Source organism: Triticum aestivum, chromosome 5A (assembly GCF_018294505.1).
Source record: "Triticum aestivum cultivar Chinese Spring chromosome 5A, IWGSC CS RefSeq v2.1, whole genome shotgun sequence".
NCBI classification, from domain to species: domain Eukaryota; kingdom Viridiplantae; phylum Streptophyta; class Magnoliopsida; order Poales; family Poaceae; genus Triticum; species Triticum aestivum.
The window spans coordinates 473,908,521-473,932,281 of NC_057806.1; the positions used below are offsets into that span (position 1 = coordinate 473,908,521).

The following is a 23,761-nucleotide window of genomic DNA, read 5'->3' on the forward strand; positions in this document are numbered from 1 at the left end:
ATGGAGAAAGCACGCGCAGCCATCCTCTTCCTGCTACTCCTCGTCGATTTCGCTGCCGTAGCACGAAACGCCACCGCCGGCGAAGCAGATGGATTCCACGTCGGGGTGATCCTAGACCTGGGATCGCCGGTGGGCAAAGTGGCGCGGACCAGCGTTCTGCTGGCCGTCCAAGATTTCTACGCCGTCCACCGGAACTACAGCACGAAGCTCGTTCTCCATATTAGGGACTCCATGGGCAGCTATGTCCAGGCTGCATCAGCAGGTACGAGCGTCTGTCAGAATTCAGGAAAACCAAAAGGCTTTGTTTCTATTACAATGTTCCCTCGGTAAAGAAATATAAGAGAAAATATACAGTACGCTTAAAGCATCTCCAGCCGTTGTGCTTCAGGAGGCGTTTTTTCGGCCTCTTAAAGAGGCGCCGACGAAAATTTTACATCGAGGACGAAGCTTCTTTCAGCCGTCCCCCCACCTAGCACTTCTGTTTCTTCTTCCCCCGTGCGCCATCTCATCCCCCTCACCCCACCACACCACCACCACCACGTCGGCCTGCTCGCCGCGGCCGTTGCCATGTCGCCCCCGCCGGCTTGCTCCCCGCGCCCGCGCGCCCCTGCAGCTCGTCCCGCCACGCCGGCTTGCTCGCCCTCCGCCGCCAAACTGCCTCCGAGGCCGCCCGCGAGACCGCCTGGCCTCCACCGCGGTCGAGCCGCCGTCCCATCTTGCCCTGCTCCATCCACGACCGCATCCCCGAACGGCGGCCGAGGCCTCTTCTGCGCCTGAGGCCGACGCCAGTTTGCCTCGCGCTCCGCGGGCCTCGGGCCGCCCTGGCTCGGTTCGCCGCCCGCGAAGCCAGCTGCCGGCTCGCCGGTCCACCGCGCCAACTGCCCTGTCGCCTCTGCTCGCGCCCGCGAGCCGGCCCGCATCTGCCGCACGCGACCCGCCCCGTGCTGCCTCGTGCTACCGCTGCCGCGGTCCTCGCCTAGGCCGGCCACGATCCTCGCCCGACCACTGCCTGCAAGCTGCCGCTAAGGCCTTCCCTCGTCGATGTGGTTTGATGAGCCGCTGTTGCTCACTCCGAGCCGGCCCAGAAGCTGCGTCCAGAGCAGGCCTCGCCGCCCGCGCTCGCCCACAGCGTCGCCGGAGGAGACGGCGAGGAGGTCGAGGGCGTCCGCCGCCTCCCCGCACCGTCCGTCGTGGCCCCGTGCCCCTAGCCTGCACCCCGCACCTCTCGCCCCGCTGCCCGCCCTGCTCCGTCCCTGGGTGGAGAGAAGGAGAAGAGAAGAGAGAAGCACGTGGATGGACCCCGGATGAAAAGTGGGGAGAGAGGGAGTGGGAGGTTTACGGCGGGCCCAACTGCATGCAAAACACTCTCTCTCTCCTTCCCCAGCCGCCCCCCGGGATCCTGGGTTTGGGGTGGGAGTGCCGGCCAGGTTTTTCGCCAAATCCGGCGCTAATTGACGTCGTGGGGGCATGAATGGAACATTTTTCGACCACCGGCACTGAAAAAGTGCTCCTGGGAGGCTTCCTGGGGCCTAGTGAAGATGCTCTTATATTTCTGTCGTTATTTGAAACTATATATTTCAGAAGTACTCTTATATATCTTTAAACTAGACATATACAGTTCCAAATAAAGGTATTTATTACCTGGTTTTAGTCCAGTCTATTTCTCGTTTAGCAAGTTTTCTTGGAAATGAAAGTAAGAAAATTTAACTTCTTTTTGAATCATATTTATAAAAACATGTTTTAGTATATTTGTTCATTCATTTTAGTCTGTATCTTATCCATATTGAAATATTCAAAATATCTTATATTTATGAACAGAGGAGAGTATTACTTTTTTTTTACTTAACCATGCATTCAGACGATGCCGTAAATTCGACTTTCAGTCTCTGCATCATAGATGCACACACCCACCAACATACAAGCATGCAAACAGAAACAAACCTGGTACAAATTTAGGATGCTAGGTATTACACATTTATGAATCAATAATGTTAAATGATAGTATAAGCCACAAGCCCAAGCAAAAAAACACATATTTAGAAGCTTTTTTGGTTTTTTGCCAAAGTGGAAAAATCTACAAAAACATAAGCAAAAGCCAAAACAAACAGACCTTAGGTTCTCACCCATGTTGAAAAAATAACTCCTCCACACAGTTGCATGCATTGCCGCCAGCACTAGCTTTCTGGCCTCATGTCGTTGAAGAATAGACGAGGTACCGAGCCAATACGTATATTTGATAGCCCCTCAACCAATTACCAAACATACTAGCAACCCCTTTGACCAATGATAAGTTAGATACATTTGACCTGGACAACACGCCACCTGGCATGAGCGAAATGACAATAAAAAAAGCATATATCGGATGGCGAGTACTAGGCGACGGACGACCGGCCCAATTTGGACCGGTTAATGCACAACCGCCCGATTTCAGCGATTATAACCGTTCGATCTGCCGTTCCCGTTTCGTCCACCTCGCCCCGCACCGGATTGACTTTGTCCCGACTTCGCCTCTGCCTCCCGGTGAGCCCTCCTGCCTCTGCCTTCTCCTCTGCCTCCGTCTACCTCGCTCCGCCTGCTTGCAACTCCGGTGGACACTCCCATCGTCGATGCTGTCGTGCCCGGGTGCAGCCTCGCCGTAACGGTTCCAGCTCTGCTTCGGCTGGTTGTAGCAAAAACGATTGCTACTTCCAGCAAAATCAAATATGGTTTTAGCAAAAAAACAAAATTGTAGCAAAAATCATGATAGCGATGACAACATGTTCTCGATTTGTAGCAAAATAGAGAAGGGGTTCCAGCAATAAAACATGGTGCCACATTCATCGCCGCCGGAGCGCATCTTCGCCTACTACAGAAAAATCAAATGCTGGTTCCAGCAAAAATCAAATACTGTTCCAGCCAATATCATATATGATTCCAGCAAAAAACAAAATTGTAGCAAAAAATGACGGCAACCTCCTCTCGATTTGTAGCAAAAAAGAAAAAGGGTTCCAACAAAAATCTTAAGTGATTCCAACAAAAATAAAACATGGCGGGCACTGCCATCGCAGCCCACCACCATCTTCGCCTAATGCAGCAAAGTCAAGAGCTGGTTCCAGCAAAAATCGATGTGGTTCCAGCAAAAAATTGATGTAGCAAAAGAAGTCATAGCAGCGACGGCACCGCCAACCTATCAATTGCAGAAAAATAAAAAAAGGTTCCATAAAAAAATTGATGTAGCAAAAGAAGCCATGGCAGCGACGGCACCACCAACCTATCAATTGCAGCAAAATCAAAAAAAGGGCTTCAGCAAAAAATGAAGTGGTTCCAGCAAAAAATGAAGTGGTTCCAGCAACCCCTGGGATAGTTGATCTTAGCGCTCCCCGTCGCTCGCGATTCCGCAGGCTTGCGGCAGCACCGTCCCGGCCGCGCGCAGCACATAGTCTCCCCGCTCCTGCCGCGCGCCACCTGAACGACCAACACCAAGCACCGGTAGCGCCCCGCATCCAGCCTTGCCGGTGGGTCAGCAGCGAGGAACTGGGTATAGAGGAGGAGGACGGTGGAAGCAACGCAATAGCTTTGTGGCAGCCATGCCTCTGTGAGAGATTGGGAGTGAGTGGTGGGGAAGGAACACCGAAGGAAAAGGAAAAGGATAGTACTAGTTGGGCGAGAAATTTCCTGGGTAGAGCGGCGCGCTGTGTATCGTATCATTGCAATCCATCCTGCGGCTCTCGTGAGTGACCGGCCGAGCGTTCAGCCGGTCTGTCGGCGGAAAACGTTTCCCATATCGGATTGATTTGTCATCACTTCAAAAGCTACATTTAGCTGTCCCTTGCCAAATTCATGTAAGAAGATTACCTTTGGTTACTAACGCCCATGCACATATACCATATGAATATTTTGGTTACTAGCGGGATTTTCAGTTCCACAATTGTCGGTTTTGGATGGGATATCGGAATGTTACAAAGTTGTATACTTGATCATTTTTGTGCAAATTTCATCTAAAGGTATCATGGTTGTCTTAGAACTAGATATCCCTATGATAATCACATAAGTTATGCAACCATCACATAAGTTATCCTGGTCATCTACATTTTGGTTCATTGTGATCACAACCAAAGCAATCGAGGTATTTTCTACCCTTTACATGTTTTAAAGTCATTGATATTGCTAGTTGAGTGACGTGTATCAGCCAAATATCCTATTAGAATCTCACTTGAGATCAATCTTTGATCTCAAGCCAAATATTGGACGTTTTTTCCGTACAAAAAAGTTAATTTCATGTCACACATACCATCCTCACTGATTCGTTCTAAACATCCATTTTGCTAAGAGACTGACATGTTTTGTTGCAATGTCTTGGATGTAGGGGAGGGGGACCTTGATCTTTTGGCCTACATAACAAAATCCATTTGATGAGACATCATTTTTTCTTTTGATTGTCCACTAGCCAGTAGAATCTAGACCAGAAACAATCTAGCCATTTTAGCACTCCTTTAGGGACGTGGAAGAAAAATGCCATCAAACTGCTAAAAACCAAATTCATCATGACTTAGCATACCCACTCCTTCTGTCATTTTTCATGATGCTCCTCTATTTCCCGCCAATTCGCATGAATATGGGATTCTAAGACACCCAAATGTAACTGAACCTTGTTCACATCTAAACATGCTAGTGTTCATAAGCTGTTTCATGCGCCTTGCCAGAGCAAAGGATCTCACTTTTATGGAAAATGTGCTTTTGAACCAGACAAACTCTCGAATGTGCCAAGCAGTGCATGTTTTCTTCGCTTTTTCAGTGTCATGATCCATAAATAGGATGGTATCATCCTGTTGGGAGACGCAGTATTTCAAAAAATTTCCTACGATCACGCAAGATCTATCTAGGAGATACATAGCAACGAGAGGGGGAGAGTATGTCTACGTACCCTCGTAGACCGAAAGCGGAACCGTTATGAAAAACGGTTGATGTAGTCGAACGTCTTTGCGATCCAACTGATCAAGTACCGAACATACGGCACCTCTGCAATCTGCACACGTTCAGCTCGGTGACGTCCCTCGTACTCTTGATCCAGCTGAGGCCGAGGGAGAGTTTCGTCAGCACGACGGCGTGATGACGGTGATGATGAAGTTACCGATGCAGGGCTTCGCCTAAGCACTACAACAATATGACCGAGGTGGAAATCTGTGGAGGAGGGCACCGCACACGGCTAAGACAATTGTCAACTTGTGTGTCCTAGGGTGCCCCCTTGCCCCCGTATATAAAGGAGCAAGGGGGAGGCCGGCCGGCCCTCATAGGCGCGCCAAGGGGGGAGGAATCCTCCTCCTAGTAGGAGTAGGACCCCCCCTTTCCTAGTCCTACTAGGAGAAGAAGGAAGGAGGGGGGAGAGAAGGAAGGAGGGGGCGCCGCCCCTTCCCCTAGTACAATTTGGACTAGGCCCATTGGGGGGGGGGGGCGGCCAGCCCTTGGCAGCCCCTTCTCTCTCCCCTAGGCCCAATAAGGCCCATTACTTATCCGGTGGTTCTGATAACCCTTCTAGCACTCCGATATATATCTGGTGACCTCCGGAACTCATCCGGTGTCCAAATATAGTCATCCAATATATCAATCTTTATGTCTCGACCATTTCAAGACTCCTCATCATGTCTGTGATCACATCCGGGACTCCGAACAACCTTCGGTACATCAAAACACATAAACTCATAATACCGATCGTCATCGAACGTTAAGCGTGCGGACCCTACGGGTTCGAGAACTATGTAGACATGATCGAGACTCACTTCCGGTCAATAACCAATAGCGGAACCTGGTTGCTCATATTGGCTCCTACATATTCTACGAAGATCTTTATCGGTCAAACCGCATAACAACATACGTTGCTCCCTTTGTCATCGGTATGTTACTTGCCCGAGATTCGATCGTCGGTATCTCAATACCTAGTTCAATCTCGTTACTGGCAAGTCTCTTTACTTGTTCCATAATGCATCATCCCATAACTAACTCATTAGTCACATTTCTTGCAAGGCTTGTGCATTATCGAGAGGGCCCAGAGATACCTCTCCGACAATCGGAGTGACAAATCCTAATTTCGATCTATGCCAACTCAACAAACACCATCGGAGACACATGTAGAGCATCTTTATATCACCCAGTTACGTTGTGACGTTTGATAGCACATTAAGTGTTCCTTCGGTATTCAGGAGTTGCATAATCTCATAGTCATAGGAACGTGTATAAGTTATGGAGAAAGCAATAGCAATAAACTAAACGATCATAGTGCTAAGCTAACGGATGGGTCAAGTCAATCACATCATTTTCTAATGATGTGATCCTGTTCATCAAATGACAACTCATGTCTATGGCTAGGAAACTTAACCATCTTTGATTAACGAGCTAGTCAAGTAGAGGCATACTAGTAACAGTCTGCTTGTCTATGTATTCACACATGTACTAAGTTTCCAGTTAATACAATTCTAGCATGAATAATAAACATTTATCATGATATAAATAAATATAAATAACAACTTTATTATTGCCTCTAGGGCATATTTCCTTCACATCCGAGTACTGTAAAAAAACTACATGTCATCCAGTAGATGAAGCACCATCCCATTCATAAGATCCTCTAACTTGGCTCATGCAGGGAGAAAGATCCTCCCAAACGAAGGCCTCTCTTTATTTGGAACTATATCCCTAAATTATTGTTAACTTCGATACCAAAACTCCAGCAGATATGATTCCAACCACTTTCACCAAAGAGGTGAAAATTCTTTCATGTGAAGGGTTTGAAGAAGAACATGCCACTTGAATTTTCAATACATCTCCTCAACGTAAATTTTAAAAAACTACTCCTCCCAACTTTTTTGATGGAGCTCATGAACAATCTTATGCTGAATTAGAACCCCTTCAAGAATGTTTCTGCCCTTCATGAACGCCATTTGGATTGGACGAACCACGTAATCCACAAAAGGATATGTTCTTTCTTTCTTTTTGGTCACCTACCTGTATACTTTGAAACTCACATTTAGCAGGCAAATGTGACCAATTGTTGAATTCGTGTGGCCTATAATTTGGAATAAACTCATTTACCCCCAAAGTTGAGAGTATATAGTGGTAAGTCACTGCTATGAAATGCATGGAATAAATCCATCACTTCATCTTTGATTACCTCCCACATTACCTGGTAAAACTCAGAAATCCATCTTCTACAGGTGTTTTATTATGTTTCATTTGAGAGATAGCCTCCCAAACCTCATTTTCTTCGAAAGGAGCTATAAGAATTTCATTGTCTGCCACAGAAAGCTAGGTGTCCAAATGCATGCACTGACCAAAATTAATCCAATAATACGTGGGCTATGTTATATAAACTCGATGCAATTGGAATTCAGATTTGTATTATAATGTGATTTCTTGTGATTGTATTTTGTAATTTGGAATTACTATCAGGGTCAAAATTAGTGAGTCGGAATACATGGTACCAGACATCCACAAGAAGCTAGAACGCCGTCAATTGAGACATAGTGATAGACACAGTTCTTACTATTATTGTGTCGAGGCACAAGCTTTGTCTTTCACGAAACAAATGACACATTACATTTTGCAATGGAACGAGTAAATTGTACTCATAATATTCCTTCTAGGTTAGCTAAGAGTTAGAATACCTCAGAAACTCATCTCCGGCATTTCTTAATGGGTGGGCTCATATTTCTAGTGAACACAATCTCTTTTTTGTGGCAAACTTCTGAACGCAATCTTCTTAATCTCCCCATAGCATTACATTGTTACCCTTATAATTTTAATATATATGTAAGTATGTACCCACTAAGAGGTTAAATATTGTATCTCCTTGCACACTTGTGTTTTTTGCCATATACTATCTTCTTGTGGCATCACTTGGCTATTTATTATGAGGAAGCATAGATGCAAGAATGTAAATTAGAGTATTGACTAATATAACAAGAAAGTCCAAAACTATATTTTCTTAACCTTTTTCAAATCTTCGAAAGAACCAGTTATGATGTTGAGTACTAAAGATTATTCCACATATATTATCTGACCATCACTTTCTTTCATTTGCCCTTCTGACAGTTATTGAGTTACTGGAGAAATACAAAGTGCAAGCCATCATTGGTCCCCAGAAATCATCAGAAGCTGTGTTCATATCAAATCTTGGGAATTTAACCCAAGTCCCCATAGTATCATTCACAACAACAAATCCCTCTCTCACTTCTGATAGTAGGCCATATTTTGTACGAGCAACACTGGATGACTCAGCTCAGGTGAATAGCATTGCCTCGCTTGTACAAGCCTATGGATGGAGAGAAGTGGTGGCAATATATGAGGACACTGACTATGGGAGAGGCATTCTACCATACCTCATTGATGCACTTCATGAAATTGATGCCCACATTGCACATCACAGTGTCATCCCTTCAGCGGCAACAAATGAGAACATTGTGCAAGAACTCAATGGGTTGATGGCAATACAAACAAGGGTATTTATTGTTCATATGTCATCCACTACGACTTCCCTTCTTTTTACCAAGGCAAAAGAGGTAGGGATGATGAACAAGGGATTTGTGTGGATCGCCACAAATGGAGTGGCAAACATCATCGACTCACTCAATCCAAGTGTCATTGAGGCAATGAATGGTGTGCTAGGAGTAAGATATTATGTTCCCAGATCACAAGAACTTGACAACTTATCCATAAGGTGGAACAGAATGTACCAACACGATAACCCGGAGGAGTCACCCTTTAATAAACTAAGCATTTTTGGACAATGGGGCTATGATACGGTATGGGCATTGGCACAAGCAGCAGAAAATGTTGGGATATCCGGTGCCAGAAATAAGCAACCATGGTCCATTAAAAACTCCACATGCTTGGAATCAATGGTTATTTCCACTAAGGGTCCTGAACTCTTAAAGGCGGTCGTACAAAACAAATTCAGAGGTTTAAGTGGTGACTTTGACCTTACAGGCAGACAACTTAAAGTTTCTGTGTTCCAAATAATAAACGTGGTTGGGAGAGGTTGTAGAGAAATCGGGTTTTGGACTATGAATAGTGGACTTTCACGGCAGTTAAAGCAAGAATACTTCGAAAAGACAGGACCGGACTCAATGCCTGACCTAAATCCTGTAATTTGGCCACGAGAGTCCACCGAAATACCAATGGGCTGGGGAATTCCTACGGTTGGTAAGAAGCTTAGAGTTGGTGTGTGCTCGAGCGAAAATCCAGAGTTTATAAACACATATAAAAATCCTGCCGCAAATGTAACAACAGCGAGTGGACTGGTAATTGGCATATTTGAGGAGGCAGTAAAGAGGCTACATCATCCATTTTCTTATGAGTACCTAAATTTTGACACAAATGGTACAAAAACTTCGGGGAGCTACAATGATTTTGTTTATCAAGTCTATCGTGGGGTAAGAAATATTGTATAAACGGCAATTGAAGTTGCATACATTTCATTGTTAAGAAAAAAACTCTGGTAGTTTAAACATTTTCAATGAATTAATTGTCTTTGCATCTCCATCCAGTATTTGTTCTGCTTTCAGGTTGCAATTATATCATTTTATAGACAAAAGGATGTCAACCTGAAAGTCTCGCTCCATTTTTTTCTCAAAGCAAAGAAAATCAAAAGTATATTGCTTGCTAAAATATTTCTGTTTGTTTAACAACTGAGCTTATACTGTGTAATGAATATTATCAAGTGGATGTTCCTTTTCTTTGCTTAAATATATAAATCTGGCTAATGGCATTGCAGGAATACGACATAGCTGTTACAGACATTACTATAAGATACAATAGATCACTGTATGTCGACTTCACCGTACCATACACAGAATCCGGAGTAGGGATGATTGTTCCATTCAAGGAAAAAGTGAATACGGATATGTGGCTTTTCTTGAAACCATTGAGCATTGAGATGTGGTTTGGAAGCATCATATTCTTTATATACACGGGAGTTGCTGTCTGGCTGCTGGAGTATCTAAATGGCAATGAACATGTTCATGGTCCCCTATCACTCAAACAATTGGCGATTACAATATTCTCCATTTGTGAATAGAGTTGAGTAAACATTACAGTTTCTTAGATCTCTTTACAATTTTGAACAAGTATTTCAGTTGCATAGACAAAGCATATGTTGCACCATATCAAAATCTAACATATAAAGCCTCCTAGACTCCTAGTCACAACCGATGCCTCGAGCGCACCGCACCACGCGAGGAAAAAAACCACCGCATCGCCCCGCGCGTGAAAAAAAAACAGCCAGGATGCAGCGCACCACGCGAGGAAAAAACCACCGCACCGCGCGAGGGACGCGCTCGACGGCCGTGGTGAGCCCCGTGCCCGTCCTCTTTCTCCCCCATCCCCGTTCCCTCATCTAACCCTAAATCTCGCCCCAGCCGTCTCTTTCCTCCCCGCGCCGCCTGCCCCGGATCTGGAGGAAGAGGAGGGAGGCAGGATCTGGAGGAGGAAGAGGAGATCCGAGCGTCCCGGCGGTGGCTCGACCGATGCGAGGTGACGACGAGCTAATGAGTGCCTCTTCGACTCCTTCCTCCGTCCTCGCCGCTGCCGCCGCTCCGACTCCTCTCTCCGTGCTCGCCGCCGCTGCCGCCTCTATTTACGTCCTGCGGGATGACGCCGCAGCTCCGTCTGACCGACCCTCATGGAGGCGGTGCTGCTGGCCATCGTTCTCAACCTGAGCTTGTCGCCCCCCTGCTTCTGGTGACTAGCAGCTAAAGGAAGGAGAGGGGAGCTCGACGGACTGCGTCTCATACAGACCCACACGCCCCCTGACTTCGACAAGACCAGGTGATCTTATTTCCTTCCCCTTTTCACAGTGGTCCAGGCAGAGATGGTACAGTGGAGAAGGCAGATCATGTTTGAGCAGACCAACCTTTCTTTCTATAGAAATTTCCCCCCATATTTATTGTATATCAATAGGAGAGAAATGATGTTGTAGTGAAGTTTTCAGTGTTGTGTATGTCTGGTCTGTAGGAATGATGGTCGAGAAAATGGTCCAGGCAGAGATAGACTAACATAGTTCTAGATGCTCACACAATTTCAGTGTTGTGTATATGTGGTTGCAGTGCAGTTTTGTTGATCTACATGCATTTTCAGCATTATAGTATTGACCCCTCGTCCGCCCCGGGTGCGGAGGCGAGCTTCCCGGCGACGGTGGCACTGGCTTGAGGCGGGGGAGCGGCTGATGCAGGGTTGGATCGAGGCATGGGAGCGACGGATGCGGGCGTCGACCTGCGAAGAGGCGAGAGGAGCGGTGGTTGCGGCGTTGAGCTGCGAAGAGGTGCCGCTCGGGCGCGAGACCACAGAGGCGGGAGCGGCTGCTTCGGGCCCCGGCCGTCTCATTCACCGATGACGGCCTCCTCGGCCTCAACATCAAGGGCCGCCTTCTCGCAGAGAAGAACTTCAAGCTGGTACAGTAGAATCACTGCCCATTCCCCCAACCATCAGCATTTGCCTTCATGGCCATAACCATCTTGATTTTGTATTACCTGTACCTAAACCTGAACCTTGTCGTTCCTCTGTTCCTGCCTGCCAGCAGAAGAGGAAGAGCGGCGCCGTCGAGTTCGCCTAGACCATACTCGACTTCAGAAAGGGCCAAGACGTCAGGATCAAGGCCGGATACGAGCTCTATCGCAAGGTACAACGCAGGCTACACACATTCGTTCTGTTGGTTAAGCCGGCTCGTTCCCTTCCCTTCATGCAATGCGTGCAAGACCCATTGCCGTCGAATATACATGTGTCTCTGCTGCATTTATCTACAGAATTAACATGCTAAATTCTATTGCAAATATATTATTCTGACATGGGTCTACTGGGATTCATTTGCTGCTTCTGTTTTGATTGTTCCCACTAAGATCACCACCGCTTGTGCCTGAATTTCTATCAGTCAGCAGCAACAAACCCTTGTACCAGCACTAAATATTATATGTCCATGCAGTGGGAAAGTGCAGGCCAGTTTCTCTTTTGTAAAGCAAAAAGGTTCAGAGCAGCACACACTTGCTCCTCACCGTCACATTCGCTCAAGAAACCTTAGCACATATCAGTACATTGGTCCGATTACTTCTGGCACAATATCAGAACATTGGCCAGTTTCTCTTAAAGCAAAAAAAGTATTGCCTTGAATTTGATACCCATTTTTTTCTCTAGCTGGGAACTAAAATGTTCTCTAAGTAGTGAGTGGTAGTCTGTATGAAGATTCTTCTCTCAGTCATCTAGGTTCCATATCCAGTTATTTATTGTTAATACTTAATACTCTGATGTTATTGTACATCATTTCTAATCTTTGTATTTATACTGAAGGTACAAAGCTGAAATGCTTGATGATGCGCCTCGTATATTCGAGGCTGTTTTCCAGTGTACCCTTGCGGTAGGAATTACAACCTTGTTTGATTGTTCGGTCTGGCCAGATGATTACTAAAAATTTCGAAGATTATCCTGAGCCCGCCTCAAGTTTTTTTTCTTTACTTCATGCTATTGGCACCCATTGCTTCAAAGCTTTAATTCAGCTTTCCAGACAGGTTTATGATGACCTTTTTAATTGCTACTATCAGCTCCTTCGATGTTATCTATTAATACAGAAACCCAAATTACTTCTCTTGAATTTGATCATTGGACTATTTGTTTCAGCAATTGAAGCTTGTGATGTATTCGATTAACTAAGTATGCTTCCTGCTATTTTTTTACACTATTGTTAATGCCAAACTGTTGTCATGACTTACTGGTGAAATTTAGAAGTGATATATTTGCACATATATATGGGTATTTAACTTAACATGATCTGCATGTTCTGAATCTGCAGTTCTGCACTATGCTCTGCTGGATGTCGCCTAAGCAGAGGATGCGGCAGTCTCGGCCACATTTGGTTTTCCTAAGCTAATGTGGGGTTTCTTTCCCTTATATTCTTGCAAGATGTGGTAATATCTTTCATGCCGTCTCCTGTTCGATGAAATGCCTGTGAGCTGAAACATTTTGCATTGCATGTTTCTCTGCCTGTGCAGGTTCTTTGTTGGTTCGTTCGACCATGCCGTTAACCAACAAGGTTAGGTCTACTCAGATTGCCTTGGGTTATTACTTCTTGATAATATAGGCCGTGAACTCCTGCATTTGTGCGGCTAGGTTGCCTGTCTATGTGTTTCGGGGTTCACCTTATTATGCTTGTCGTGCTTTGTATGGGTTTTCCTTCAGATCTTGTTAGAAAAAAAATGTGTTCTTGATTACTTATGCTTGTCTTGGTGGTTTTCTTCCTGGGTGATTGTGTGCTCATATGCCATTGGTCGATATCCATGTTTACAGAGGATGCCCACTTTTCTTAGTTTCATACCGATTCTTAATAGTCTTGCAATGCCTGCTCGGGTTAGTTCTTTAAATGAGTAGAGATAATAAATGTATGGGGGTTCCAATATCAAATGTACCACCTGGTTATTGTTTACCCAACTAATACGTGCTGCTTGGTGATAAAGGAAAAACAGCTAGAAAAATAATTAATAAAGTGTACCATCTGCTTATTGTTTTATACACAGTCGCTTGATTCTTTTGTTCCTCTATAGGCCTCTGATCATGTCTGCAGTGTGCGGCTAGGTTATTCGTCCGTCTGGGTCGTAGGTTCTTTCCTTCCTGCCAACGGCGGGTACAAGACTTGAGCGGTTAACGGGCAAGCACTATATGCACCTTTCATCTATGCTAATATAGCCTGTTTTGTAAAGCCAATGTATGCTATCACCAAGTGATCTGAATATTTTCTTTCAAGCATCAAGCTTTCGTGTAATGGAATATAAGTATTTTAAGTTGATTCTAAATCAATCTCATACACATGCTTTGAATGCTTGGCTCGCTCTCGCTTTTTGCGTCATGGTCAAACATGCAGCGATGACTTTGTTTAATATTTATCACTTCATAGCGCCTATATGTGACTATCTACTTTCTTTGCTAATAACATTGTAAATAATTAATCGTAAGCTTCTTAGAACATTATGTATCATCACTAAGCATCTATCTACCAGCAATAAATACTTATTTTCATATGTTTCAATATGTGCCCGAATAATATTAATGTACATTCTTTCAATACATGGCTTACTCTCGGCCTTTACGCCATTGGCGCAATTGGTCATCTAGTTGAACATATAAAGGATGAGGGAATGCGGCCAACTAGTGGCTGTGGCCACGTCTCCTTTTTTTCGCGGGTTACTGTAGCAGCGCTTGGAGAGATGAGTCCCGAGCGCCCCCATCTTCCCTCCTCTCTCTTTTCCACTTTCCCCTCGCCTCCGCCTCCGCCATCGCCTCCTCCCCTCTCCTCCCTCTCTCCCGTCTCCTCCCTCTCAACCCTAGCCGTCACCACCCAGTACCCACCCTCTACTGCTCCACCGCGCACCCACCTCCCCTTGGATCAGGTGCAGGCCGGCCGGTGCGCGCAGGCGGCGGCGCTCCACTCGAGGGCAAAGGGAGGCAACGGCGGCGGTGGCCGCCGTGGACACCCGCGGCTATGGTGAGCCCCTGCGCCACCGCCCTCTCTTCTCTCCTCCCCTACTCCCTCACCCATCTCTCTCCCACGCAGACGAACCCCGTTGCTAGGAGGTCACCATGGAGGCCCGTCCCGAGCTCGGCTCGCCGCTCCTCCGGTGACCCTCGTTGTGCCTGGATCCGGGTCGGGTGGATCCGACGATTCCCCGACGCGCAGGCGGGCCGGCACGCGGCCCTAGGCGGAGGAGCCCTCCCATGGCGCCGACGGCTCTGGAGATGAGGGCTGCACAGAGGAAGAGGAGCACCAGCAGCTCGAGGTTGTTAAGTGTTTGCCTCTACCTCCTCCTCCTGCCCCCCCTCCCCCTCTCTTACTCACGTTATTGGCCCCTAATTTGTTATTTTCCTGAACATGGCATGTGTAGATCTGAGAAAGAAAAGATGAAGAACAAATATGTGATTCTAAATGCTGGCATTTATCCATATGATATATGGTTTTTAGTTTTGATTAGATTTAGAGTGTGAAATTTGTACTGTCTTGCAGTGATGCATGATGTTGGGTAGTTTCCATTTTTTTATAATTTCAATTATCCCTTCTTTAATTCGTAGGAGAATAAATAGCTCTTGGTTTGCTATCAGCTGTTGGTTTACTTTTGATTATGTAAGAAGTGTTCTATAGCCGTACAAACCTTGACGAAGCACCTCTAGCAAGAGCTTATCCATTTTCATATTTCTGGCATGTGATTGACGGCATTACTATAACCAAAGCAATACTGAATATTAGTTTTCTTCCACGGATACTTCGAAGGCTTTCAATGAGGATGCTTTTGTCAGTATGTCTCTTTTTATGGGTGAGTTTGTCACGTTTGAAAAGGTTTTGATTGATTACCTCGAATGCTTTATTTGTCCATTGCAATTCCAAGAATGGCAGCAAAGTGTTCATGTAGCCAATATTCCTACTTTTTTGTGATTTTTTCTTGCTTAGTTGGAAACTTGGAACAGCCAACAAAACACTCCTTCACCCTTGCCATGACTTAGAATATGAAGTGATGTTGGCGGGTTGGATCATGAGGGTTGAGAATGGAGAATAGTTTAAGAACAGTAGATGCTGAACTTTTCACTATCTGAATATGAGGTAACAATCATTTCACGGTTGACATTTTCAGGTCTATAACGGGATCTTGAGGAAATCAGATAATGCATTTTGGTTGTATCAACTATACTGAATCTGCAAAGCCTTTTTTGTGTGCAGAGAAATTCACCCTCTGCATTAGTTGCAAAAGATGCTGATTTTGATCATAACAATTATAGTTGTTCAAGCAGTAGCAGATTTGGCAACCTCACAGTCATCTCATTCAGAATTCACGTCCTATCCTCAACGGAGCTTAAGATGCTGATTTTGATCATAACAATTATAGTTGTTCAAGCAGTAGCAGATTTGGCAACCTCACAGTCATCTCATTCAGAATTCGCGTCCTATCCTTAACGGTTAGCTTATTAACGCGTTGTGGGCACTTCATTTGGCATCGTCTTTCAGGTGATTGCTCTAACCATTGTTTTGCTCTGTTTGTGTTGTTGATTACCAGCCTGATGTTTAGCGAAATGGATGCATGTGTAGGCTAAATTCTTGGAAACTGGGGAGACGGTGGCCATTAAGAAGGTACTGCAGGACCGACGGTCCAAGAACCGGGAGCTGCAGCTTATGCATTTGATTAACCATTCCAATGTTGTTCTCCCTCAAGCACTGCTTCTTCTCAACCACAAGTAGAGATGAGCTGTTTCTGAACCTTGTCATGGAGTATGTCCTGGAGACACTCTACCGTATGCTTAAGAACTACAGTAATGCCAAACAGGGGATGCCACTTATCTACGTCAAGCTTTACACCTATCAGGTTTTTGAATTGCCAGTGAATAAATGTGAAATGTGTGCCTGCCATTGTGCAACTACTCTAAGTCAATTCTACATTGGTGGCGGCTATTCAGGGGGCTTGCGTATATTCATACTGTTCCTGGAGTCTGCCACAAGGATGTGAAGCGACAAAATGTTTGGTATGTATTAGTGAATACTTTCTGTGTGCATCACTTATGCAGAGGCCAGGGTCATCCCCTTTCTGAAGAAAATGTATTAGTGAACACTGTACATATTTGCTCGGTTATCATGTATGGCTTTTCATGCTTGCTTTTGAACTTGCCTTCACTTGCTTCCTTATATAGGTGGGCAGGGCCTTTTGATGTGAATCATGTTCGGTATTCTTGTTCAGGTCTTGCTGTTCGTGGCCATTACGCTGCACACCATCAGGCAAAATAAGGTATGTGCTCAAAGGTTGTAGCTTGGCTAGGCTATTTCTAATTTCTCAGATTTAGGATCATGTGTGTAGTATAAAGTAAACCATGCTTCGTCAACTGAATATGTGTATGTATGTATAGGCAACGAAGGCATACAAGTATATCGCAAGGTCAATGCTATATGTGTATGTATGTATGGATGGATAGGTGCTACTGAAGTGAGATTCCGAGAAAATCTGCATATAAGTATATCGCAAGGTCAATGCTATATTATTCTTGCCTGTTTTTCCTTAAGATGCTACACTAGACTGCAGTTTTTGTTGTCACTACAACGATGTATTTTTCGATTCCATCTGCTGTCGACACAATGCACAGAGGGTTCAACAACTGAATATTGTTATGATAACACATGTTTAGTTGGTGTGTGCTTTGTCAGATAAAATGCATGTTTCTCAGGAGACAAAGACTGCAGTTAATTCCGAAGGAGAATAGCAACCTTTGCTTCTGCTAGGTACGTATTTAAATTTATTGATATTCAACTATTTTTGCTGTTTCGATTTAGTTCCATCCAAGGCCACCAGTTAGCTATAAGTACTTCCAAATAGTGATCACTCAATCTTCCGTAGCATGTATATACTGATGGTAGTTTCTTCCACCGAATATGTGAACTTGGAGAAGACTCACTATGAAGGTCTCCTGACAACTAAAGTTTTACCTGCTATTAAAACGGCCGAACAGTAGCTTCGATAGATTTTTGTTGAACTATGATTGTTTCTGTATGCTTCTTCTCTAATAGAAAATTGTGTTCTGTTGTAGTTACAGTCAGTGGGGGCCTGAAAATTCACATCACCAAAAGAATTGTAGAATTTGATAAGAGAACAGTTTCTTAATAAGTAAATAAGACACAAATACAGTGTGTAACATTCTGATGAGTGAACCTGCTGCAAGAGGCAATAAAAGTGATGATGCTTGATTTTATTAATTGTCAGGATGAAATATAAAGTAGTAAGATAAGTGTGAGCGTTCACCTAATTTGTTTTTTACCTATTAAATGGCCGTTGGCGACGTACTGTCAACTTGGTACATTCAACATGCGTGTTCAGGTTTTAGGATGAAATTTAATCCAAGATCATTACTTCATGTTTTCCTACGTATATGTTGGCATCTTTGACTTTGATATGTTCATTGCACTCTATTGGGCCTGCTTTTGTCCCAAGTACATTGCCGTGTAGTCGTGTGAAAAAACATTGGGCTTGCGGTGAAAGAAGTTCCAGAGAAATACTGGCCTTTTGAAGCAACAATTGACATGGCTGTACATACAAGTTTCTTTCTTGGATGTCTATCATGTGTTTTTCTGCTAGCTTTGATTTCTCTTTTTGGTCAGTTGAAACGGTTAGTCTTGATAGGTCTGACCACTTATATTGTTTTGAAGGTTCAATGAGCATATGGTAAAGGAAGGTATCAGTGGATTCACCAACGTAGATTACAAGAGTAAAGGTTTATCTAATGAGGCCTTGTCGCGGCGCTGCAAGTGTTGCCCCCTCCTCCCCAAGGGCAAGGTGAAGGAAGGTGCCTGTGTGGTTCTTCTGCAGCTCGCAGCGAGGATTGCTGTGTCCAACCTGCACAAAAATGCCAAGAAGTCTTTCTCGGAGATGTAAGCCACTGTGCATGTATCTGCCATGATTCCCTTCGGTTGGATTTCGTGGATTTGGGTGCTGAAAAATTATGGGTTATGGATGCAGGATTAAGGACATGTACCTGCACTACAATGAGAGATATGGGCTTCTTTGTGGCTTCCAAACTTGAAATGTTTGTTTGGAAGTTAGGTTAGTTTTTTGTTGTTGATTCACAGCTTCTCACATATACTGTCCTCTTAGACCTTTAGATTTCCAAAGAAACTAAATGAAGATACGGTGGTATGGTCTCAATAGTACAACTTAAAGCCTTCGCTTTATATTTTCTCTGAAATTTGCTCTTGAAGAATCATGTATCTATGTTAGATCCGGTGAGAAAAGGCGGCTTCCAAGTAGAGGATGCGGGAGTGTTGGCCACATTTGGTTTTCGATTTGGGTGTCTAACTATTCTCACAATACTTGGCTCTCCCTCGGCCTTTGCGCCATTGGCGCAACGAGTCATCTAGTAGGAAGAATCTTCGAAAGATTAATGCAAGAGTACATTGATCCGGATAAACATCTCTATGAGCCAGTTAAATTTATCTTTAAAAATTCCACAAAATAACTTAGATCTATCTAATTAACAGTGCTTAACAAAGGCAGTATAGAATCAGAGTGTGGAAATGAACTAATCCTAGTTTGTATCAGTTAGAAACTGACAATATGGATTGCGTTGATCATCTAATTAAATTGAAATGGTGTGTTTTGCAGAGCTTATAAGAATTTTAGTGCCTCAATAAAGTCTTGATTGTTATTTCTGCAGAGGAGGAGCTGGAACACTTTCTAGCTAGAACTGTTCTACGTGTATGGATGGTTGTTCTTCTGGTACTTGCATCAAGTTATACAACAAGCTTTGCAGCAATGCTTACTGTACAGCAGCTTTCACCAACAGTGACTGATGTTCATGAACTCCAGAAGAATTGAGAATATGTAGGGTTCCACCAAGGTTCCTATATAGATGGTCTACTGGTGGAGATTGGTTTTGATACATCAAAGATCAAGGGCTATGCTACACCTGATGATTTCTATAGTGCTCTTTCTAACGGAAGCATTGCTGCGGTTGTACTCGAAGTCCCATATATTAAATTGTTTCTCACAAAGTACAACAAAGGTTACACAATGGTGGGGCCTATTTACAAGAGTGCGGGTTTGCATTTGTAAGTTTAACTACACTCACTATTCTCTTGAAAAGATTGCTAGTGAGCCACGCAAATGATATGATTATATGTTTCCTTTAATTCTACCTATCATGTCACCATAAGATTGCAGTTTCAAAATAATTTTAGGATAACAAAAATGGTTGGTATGGTTATCTAATAGCAAAAGTGAATAAATGTATCTCCGAGTGGAATGATGCAATTTTAGGATAAGAAATTGCTGCAAGTAGCTCTAGTAAAAAAGGCCAGACGATGAAATAAATAACAGAAGTAACACAATATCACTTTTTATAAATCTAACTACTCCCCCCGTCCCAAAATTCTTGTCTTAAATTTTTCTAAACACGGATGTATCTAGTTAAGTTTTAGTGTTAGATACATCCGTATCTTGACAAATCTACGACAAGAATTTTGGGACGGAGGGAGTACTATACACGATAACTTATATACAAGAGGCTTGGAGAACCACAACATAGATCCATACCTTTACATCAGAAACATCAACATGAACTGGTATTTGCAATTGATCACATTAATGCTCTGTTTGGAATTCTAGTGGATTGTGAGAAATAATATATGTTGGTTTGGTTTACTTTTAGACATTTTAGGTGCTTCTCTATCTCCTTTTCCCAAATAAAATAGTATTTGCATTTGAGTGTTGTTTGTTTAAATAATAGCACCATCATATTGACCACCTACTATTGTATGAAATTGTCATTGGAACATTATATGTTACCATGTGCGCCTTATGACAATGATCTCTTTGCTGATTAGGCGCTTCCCAAGAATTCTCCGCTACGTCCTGAAATGTCGACTGCAATACTCAACATAACCGGAGGAGATACTATCAATCAGTTTGAAAAGAAATGGATAGGTCAAAATAGCCATGAAAATGATGACATGCCTGATGGTTCAGGCACTATCAACTTCGAAAGTTGTGGGGGATTATTCCTCATATCTGGAATTGTGACAACCGGTTCCCTTTTAGTAGCCATGCTGATGAGCCGCTATAAAAAACGTCAACAAAATGCAGGGAACAAACGGGATGACCAAAATGAATCTAGACCTGGGCAGGAAAAGAAGAAGATGGAAGAACAAGGAGATCAAAACAGCAATGGAGAGGGAACTGAATTGACGGAGAGCCAAACAACATTGTCAGTGCCTCACAGTTCGAACGGAAATGGTGACCAGCTTACCAGGCAGTAGATGCATGCACACACACCCAAAATAAGAAGGCAACATTACCAACTCTTTATGTGCGCAAATTATTCATAGGGAGGCAAAAGTGGTAGGTCACTCAAGTTAGTTCCAAACTGAGCAAAGTTCACCTTTCAGGCTCCAAGATGAACAACTGCGGAGGAATTGGCCATGCATGCGGAATCAAGTAAATTTGCTTCAGCCTTTCAGGCATCGCTCGGCCCACAGAGCAGCTGAAAAAGCTAAGGCTATGTGTGATAGTTAAGTATTGTATGTAAAAATCAAAGTATCAAAAAACTACAGTAATTTAGACTGTCAGCTATAAAATACCGTGGTCCTTGACATAACAGAGTATGGTGTCAGGACGTCTTGAATGTGTTGCCGTGAATGAAGTCAACTTTGTCGTAGGTGTTAATTTCATATCTTGCAACGGTTGGTTAGTGGTAATCTTTGTTCTATGCTCCACATAATAATAATAAAAAAATGAATTGTTGTCTAAGCCACACGGATGGCTGTCTCAAGCCGGGCCATGGGGGTCCAAGAAATCTCAGGATAACTAACATACACCCTTGTTGCAAAATCACATTACAATCGAATAACCCCGGTAAACAAACACTTGGGCACTTGGCAGTACACCTATAACCGCGGAAGAACACATGGCTCTGTACTTACAAAGGGGCGAAACCCGACGGACATCCTTTTTTCAAGTAGCATAGCATGAATCAGAGTTTCCATTACAGTGTGTGTACATGGCAGGGCATGGCAGGGCCAGGGATGAAGCAGTGGCTACTAAAAGGTCCTAGAGTATTTCTTGATCTCGTACAGGATGGTGGATATGGAGACCAGGTCCTTGTTGAGAGCGGAGCCGCCGCTGACCCTCTTGACGCACTCGGTCAGCCTCGTGTAGTACATCGTTCGCTCTGAGGGTGGATGGAGCGAACGGTGCCCACGGGAATCGTCATGCATTGAGCACGAAAACCGGACGCACCACGGGTTGTTCGCTGAAAGAACCATTCCCAGAGAACGATTTGCTCATTACCATTTTCATAAAAATAAAAATCATTCGTTTGGGCAAACAAATTGAGGGTCCAAGACACGTCGGCACCCGGCCCTCGGAGATGTCAAAACGCGTTGATCGTCCAAGGATAGATTCCATCGACAGTATTCGTCATGTATCTTGTTTCCTCTTCCCGTCCCATGCATGCAAAGGATTTATTTACCCGGAGGCAACTCCGGCTGAAGCCCCAAAGTCTAGCGAGGAAGAATAAATTAAGAGCCTCTCCAGCCGCGCCCCAGCAAGCCACCCCCCTTCCCCAGGCGATTTTATAGCGTTGGCGAACGAAAATCGGTCCAGCCATGTCCCCAGAATCACATTTAGCGCCGGTTCAGGCCGAAATAACAGCCGGCGCACCCGAGCCGAATCCAAGAGTCTGGGGGTCGCCTGGGGGCGCCGACAGAAGCGAAAAGGGGCATGGGCCCGCTCTGTCGGCGAGAGGAGGGCCTTTTCCCGCCTTTCCTCACGCTTTCCCCCCTCGGCTTCCCTCTCATTCTCCATTCCTCCCGTCAATCTCCTCCTCCTCCCCTCCCAGCCGGCCGCCATGCCGCCGAAGAAGTACGTGGTCCCCGCGCCGCGACGGATGCCACCGCCGCCGTCGCCCAGCCAAAGCATAGGAAGCAAAGGGCGCCGCCGTCCAAGCCCCCGGGCATGTCTAACGCCGACTGGAGGGCTGAAGTTCAGCGCCGGGAGGCTGTCACCACCGACCGACGGAATAGGGCCTACGCCAAGAAGGCCCGGGACAGCGCGGCGCTCGCGGCTTCGGCGGTGGCGGAGCAGGCGGAGCGCTCGGCCGAACAAGCCGAGGCGGCTCGCGCGGGGATGATGAATCCACCCGGCGGCCATGGCCCGTACGTGTCCTCGAGCCAGGAAAGCGTCGGGTCTCCGGCCGGCTGCTCGTTGTCGCCACAGCCCTGGGGCTGCACGCCGTCACCGGACTACGCCGATGGTGACGCGCACGATGGGTTCAACCCCAACATCACCTTCCCCCATGGTCATCCGGCCCAGCGCACGCCCTCGCCCGCTTTCGTCGGCATGCAGTACCCTCTGTACACCTATTTGTCGCTGGCCTACGCAGCCTCCCCGACGCCCCTCTCCTCCGTGGCACGCTGCTCTACTCACAAGCCTCCTCGTCACATCTCGGCGACACCGACGCGACGGAGGCCGACATGGACGACATCATCACGACCGGCTCGGCCACCGCCTCTGTCTCCCCTGGGTTCACCACCCAAGACGACACAATGGACCTCAACGGTGACATGGACGACGAGCTCGACTAAGGCGAGGAGGAGCCAGAGGAGGAGGAGGAGGAGGAGGAGGAGGAGGAGGAGCCGGCGCCTGCTCCGGCGAGGAAAGGGAAGAAGAAGAAGAAGAAGGGGGCCAGGACCGGCGAACCACGCATCAAGTGGGCATCCAAGGAGGACGAGTGCCTTGCCGAAGCGTGGAAAGTCGTCTGCCTCGACCCGATCTCTGGCACAAACCAGAGCATCGACACGTATTGGGACCGCATCAAGGCCGAGTTCAACGAGCGCAACCTCGTCAACCCCTACTTCAAAGGTGTGCACATGCAGCGCGGGTCGAAGGCAATGACGAACCATTGGGAGCTCATCCAAACGGCATGCAACAAATGGCATGGGATCGTCAAGGAGATCGCGGCTCGGCGGGAGAGCGGCGCCAGCATCGAGGATCAGGTATGCCACGCCGGGCTCTCCCTTCTCGTTTTGGCTTGTGCACGCTTGCCGACTGTTGTTTCTCGACGCAGCTGGTGCGGATGTTCGCCATGTTTTGCCAGGACAGTAGTGACCAAGACTTCAAGTACCTTCACGTCTTCAAGCGGATCGAGAAGTGCGAGAAGTGGGCGGATGTCCGGCGCACCCTTGCCAAGGCCAAGGAGACGTACAAGTCTGACGCACCGATGCCGGGTGCGG

At 45.6% G+C, this 23,761-nt stretch overlaps 1 long non-coding RNA gene and 1 pseudogene across 1 annotated transcript; both read left to right on the forward strand.

Moving 5' to 3' along the window:
- LOC123104125 (glutamate receptor 2.8-like) lies at window positions 1-21,199 on the forward strand (annotated as a pseudogene).
- LOC123104126 (uncharacterized) lies at window positions 10,326-17,202 on the forward strand. The gene is made up of 10 exons (XR_006450147.1): window positions 10,326-10,797; window positions 11,107-11,420; window positions 11,549-11,647; window positions 12,310-14,494; window positions 14,564-14,786; window positions 15,633-16,003; window positions 16,085-16,515; window positions 16,728-16,775; window positions 16,894-17,010; window positions 17,189-17,202. It is a non-coding gene; the product is annotated as an uncharacterized lncRNA (long non-coding RNA).
- Window positions 21,200-23,761: the final 2,562 nt, after the last annotated feature.